At 36.7% G+C, this 5,509-nt stretch overlaps 1 long non-coding RNA gene across 1 annotated transcript; it reads right to left on the reverse strand.

Moving 5' to 3' along the window:
• LOC108662895 lies at positions 3,838-5,509 on the reverse strand. Its single transcript, XR_001928751.1, has 3 exons — positions 5,480-5,509; positions 4,758-4,841; positions 3,838-3,876 (listed from the first exon to the last, which is right to left on the reverse strand). It is a non-coding gene; the product is annotated as an uncharacterized LOC108662895 (long non-coding RNA).

Genomic DNA, 5,509 nt, shown 5'->3' on the forward strand with positions numbered 1-5,509 from the left:
TTTTAGAACATGATATTTGGCAACGGTTACTCATAGGGGAAATGAGAAACTGATATTAAAGCCTTGTGGGGTTCCGGTTGACATTTCGGGTAATGAGTGTCGATCGGGACACCGCGACGATTGTCATGGGCTCGAAAGGAGTATCGGGTCGTGATAGATAATGATAATGTCCGTGTGCACGATGTGGGGGGATGTACACGATGGCACTGATTGTGCACGATGTGGGGGGATGCAAATGATGGCGCCGGCTATGTGCACGATGTGGGGGGGATGTGCATGAGCCGGGTGTGATTATACTGATATTGGTGTTTATCTATGCATTTATATATATACATCTATTTTTATGAAATCAAAGTTCATGAGTATGGTATATGGTTTTTCATATGTGAATCTTGCATGTTCAACATTGAAAGTTGCTAAGTATTGTCAAATTGGTGTTCATTGCAACAAGGAATTTGGCTGCAGTGAAATGGATTCTTGTTGCCGCCAAAAATTCTCGATGGTGGTACAGTACTGTCACTTTGACAGCGATTTGACCACCTTTCGATCAGAACTGGGTAAAGTGGTAAATGGTAAAGTCGTAGCCCTGCCTCTTAGCTTTCTAATGATCCACAAGCATGTCAATTGGACCCATGTAGTGGAAGATATGCTTGAAATACCAAACCATATGCAAACCGAGAATGCCTTTTTCTACAGTGAGAAACGCGCTGTCACGTTGCTACCTTGCTCGGGTTCTGATATAATTTCCTCCACTCCTTTATCTTCATGATTGAGCATGGGTCTTTGCAATACTAAGAGTCCACTAATCAATGTCCAAAACAAGGGGGTTTAAGAAAGAAATTATACAAAACTGCATTGTTTTCAAAACAAGTGCATCACGATTTCCAAATTCTTCCTTATCAATTGCTTGTTCCCTTCCTTGTTCACTCATTGGGTTTATACTTACCATTTTCAACTTCATGTTTTTAGATTACGAGGCAGTTGGTAACTAGGTCGAGGTGCCTTTGCATACTTGACTATTGGTAGGTGTCTCGACATTCAGTAGCTGTATGTTCATCGAGTTTTTTTGCTGGACAACGAGTCTCCTTTTGATATGTATAGACAAACTTAATGTAAATTATTAGAATACATGATGTAGATAATGTATGTGTATTTTAAATGACTAGCGCCTGTACGAGTTGGCAATGTCCATCACCATTTTGATCCAAAGTTATAAAATGTGACTTAGCAATATTTGATGGAGTAATCAGCAGGATAAATAATAGGCTTGCTTGAGCTTAGTGGACTACGTCCATTGGGCCCATGCGCCGATCATGGCCCGAAATTTGGGTTGTGACAATAAATCCCTTGGCATTTGAGTTATATGGTTGTGAACTTTGAGGCTTGCTTAAGTCTTGTGGACTTGCTTGCTAGGCTTATGTGCCGATCATGACCCCCGGGTTTGGGTTGTGACAAAGTTCGTATCAGAGCACCTAGGTTAGAGATTCCTAGGTTTTTCTATGTGTGTCAGCGAAGTGTTGGAATTAGTGTAGAGTTTTGTTCATGGTTCGTGACTACAGCACTAATTATGAGTAGGAAGCTGCACAAATTCCCAAGTCCTTAGTAAAGCCTACCTTTTGAACATTAGGATATGAATGTTGGACATGGGATGCTTTGGTCCAGGCAAGGATGCCACCCTGAATGGATGAGCCATTGTTAAGAGGATTTTGGGGCAAGATGCTTTTAACGAGATGTTATTGGGAATGTACTCCTATGACTTTTGGTCATGATGGATGAAGTAGGACTATTAGGGCCACTAGAATTGGATGACATGTTAAAGGATATGGTTTGAATGCCTTTGACAGCAATTTGAATATTTGGATATACATTGAGAAAAGTGCATTGTGTAAATGCTTGGACGTTCTATGTTTAGGATTATGGACGATTGACCTAAAGCTATAGGTACGTCAATTAGCCAAAAGGGCAAGCCTCGATGTTTATCATAGATGACATATGGCCATGACTTGATAAGGCTAATAAGCGAATTAACTCCAAAGATGAGCTTAAATTTCACCAAGTGGACATGATTGACTGCATTAAACAATGTATAAAAGTCAATGTAGCGAGAGAGAGAGGTTATGGTGTAGGCCATAAAAGGACCTATCACCGAACACCTTTTTTCAAATTGTTGGGGACATTGAATAAATGAAGGTTGCCATGTGATTGTGAAATTTAGCAATTGAAGGATCTACAGTTTGATGATTCGAGAATGATAAATATTTGGAGTATGATTATTTAGCTTCAAAATATGCCTAGAAGATGATTTCAGCATACCATCTGAACGTGGAGAACGTACATCTGAGTTGAGATTTTGGAGTATGTATCTGCAAAGGAAAGCAAGCCTTGTAAATTGTCATATACATGATCATGAACTATTGGAGGCTTATTGAATATATGAGTGTATTTGTGGAGCTTTAAAAGTTATGAATTGATGTGTATGATATGGAAGAAAACATCCTATAGAGGGATTTTTAATTGGTGGAATGTTTACATAAGTCTTGTACAGTTTTAGATTAAGACCAGGATACTTTGGCATATTTGATGATATCGATTATCGAGGTAAATGGATAAGATGCCATTGAATATGGTGTGAGCCCTAGATTATGGAAGAATATGGATGTTTGTTACGACGATCATGAAGAGTTTAAGGGTAATCGGTTGCAAATATGCTAAGCTAGTCCTGTATGGTCCTGATTGAGGACAAGGATGCTTTAGGAGATTCGATAACAATGTCCATTGAGACCAATGAGCTGAAATGGTCTTGAGCATGAGTCAAGTTGTTGAAGTTATGAATGGCTTTGAGAATAAGCTTTTGATTTTTTAATCCTTAAATGGATTTTTCATTAAAGATGTGAGCCACGGAGTGGTGATTTAATGGAAAGATACGCTCAGGTTGAGTGGCCTGATCAAAATGTGAATTGTGGATGATATTGTCAATGACTGACATACTCAAAACGATTTTAAATTTTGGGAGACAATGATTTTAAAGATCATGGCTCAAATTTGAAATATGTTTAGAAATCCCCTGGTCTAGTGATTGTGGTTTGAATGAACAAATCTCGGGTAAAGTATTGACGGTTGTGGCCATAACCGTGACCTTATGCCCAAACTTTTGACCCCACCATAACAAACTAAGTGTTGGTTTTGTGGGAAGAATGATTGCATATAGCGCACGTTTGGTAGAGTGGAAATTCCTACCCTATGACTTTGATATTTCGTCAATGGTGTCACGACCCGGTACTCCCCTCGAGCCCTCGACAACCGTCGCAACGTCTTGATAGACATTCACTGCCCAGAATGCCAACCGGAACCTTGTAAGGCTTAATATCAATTTCTCATTTCCCCTGTGAGTAACCGTTGCCAATTATCATGTTCTAAAAGATTTTAAGCTGTTTCCAACTTAAAACAAATAAAATAATAATTTTCGTCTCACAAGGGTATTTTGGTTATTTTTTCTCAAAAATCTCAAAACCAGCTAAAAATGTAGTAAGCAAGTACAAAACACATAATTCATAATCAAAAATAAATTTAGATGTCTAAAACATTCATTTAAAATGAAATTATGACTATTAGAATAAAATAAAAATATGGAATAAAATATTCAATTTTCTCATAAAACAATATTTTTAGAACACTAAGCAAATAAATTTTTTAGCGTAAAAGCAAAATAAATTCATATATACTGTAATATAGTAAGCTAGAGTATTTAATTTAATTTACAGTAACAAGTGGGCTCTCAAATAACCAAAAGTAAGAAAGATTGTGAACCTACAGTTTGGAGGATGCAAGTCCAACTGTAGCCCTCAACGAAATGAGCTATCTACCGATTATCCTAAGCTTAAAAGGGGTGGAAAGGAGGGTGGTGAGATTATATAATCCAAGTGAGTAAACAAATACCATTTAAAATATCTAAAGCTGAGTAAATAGAGACAGATAAAATAGTTTAACATACTGTAATTCATCACCTTTCAATTCGTTTCAACCAAATAAAATCAAATCATATAAATCGAGTAATCAACATGGCTTATGAATTTCTTAAAACTTTGGCTCGTGCCAAAATCATTATCATACTCAATTATCAGGGATACCTTGGCCGAAGGCTATCCCAAACCGAATTCGCCAAGGCTGTTAAAAAGTTATGTACGCATAAATCATGTTTTTATTTTGCAAACATAGCAGCTCCTTGGCATTGCCTGAATTCCCCCTCACGTGGTGGTTTGACGTGAAGTGAACTCTAAAAGTGTTAGCCTTAGGAGTTATCCATCTGCGCCTCTCATTGAGGTAAGATATAACGGGGTTTACCATGCCTCTCTAATAGGCTAGTCCACGGAAACCCGCACACTGCAGCAAGCTCACCCCACCATACAATAAAATTTGCAATAGCATGACATGACAATTATTTTATTTTATTTTACAGCCTTTCAAGGCAAATCAACAATTTATACATTTTTCAGCACATTTACCAATTCAACCATTCATGCCAATATTATCATAAGCCATTCAATTAGAACCATAAATTCGCAATACATCAAATGGTCTCCAATTACTCTATTTTCAAAGCCATCATTCAGTTTCAAGATATTTTATAAAATCATTTTCATTTAATCACATTTTTCTTATAAAACATAAAGATTTACCATTTAAACTCATTTTCCATAAAATCACAAAATCGGATAAAAATCACTTTAGATAATTAAGATGATAGTAAGGTTACTCACAATGTCTAGAGTGCGGATTTCTGAAGTACTCTGACTACTGGTCCTCGGATGCAATTTCCTTGCCTTTATCGGAGGACTCACCACCTTGACATAGTACATAATCGAGAAACTTAATACATTGGTACTAAATCAAAATTAAACTAATTTAGACTGCTAATGCATGATATGGAATGCAAAATGCATGGGTAACCATCTAAACCCGATATTGACCTAATTCGTCTTATCAACCGAATAATTGGCCAACGTGTTCAATTTAGCTCCAAATTGCTCCATTTCTTTTCCAATACCTTAATTCACCAAACACAAGTCAAATAACCTAAAATTTGGCAAAACCATCTTCACTTTTCTTCTTAGAATTTTCGGTCAATAATGGTGCATTAACATCGTGATTTTTCTTACTACTTTTCCACACCAAAATTCATTATTTTCTAACCAATTCTCTTAAAATAAAAATCAAATTCATCCTCACCCAATACAAGGTAGGTTCGGCCATTGATGGGTGATGGGAAAAATGAATTCTTTTCTTGTTGTTTTGCTTCTAGACATGGTAAACTAACTAAAAACACTAACATAACTTGAAATCAAATCAATCCAACATCATTTTCTCTCCATACCCATTCGGTTAGCCATGAATTCACCATGAAAACATGTAATTTAACCATGAAAAATAAGGAGAAATGCATGGGAAAGGTAGATCACAAGTCAAAATCAAGAAATTTTACCTTTGATTCCTTGATTACTTGAAATCCACC

The sequence above is a fragment of the Theobroma cacao genome, chromosome 7, assembly GCF_000208745.1.
Source record: "Theobroma cacao cultivar B97-61/B2 chromosome 7, Criollo_cocoa_genome_V2, whole genome shotgun sequence".
NCBI classification, from domain to species: Eukaryota; Viridiplantae; Streptophyta; class Magnoliopsida; order Malvales; family Malvaceae; genus Theobroma; species Theobroma cacao.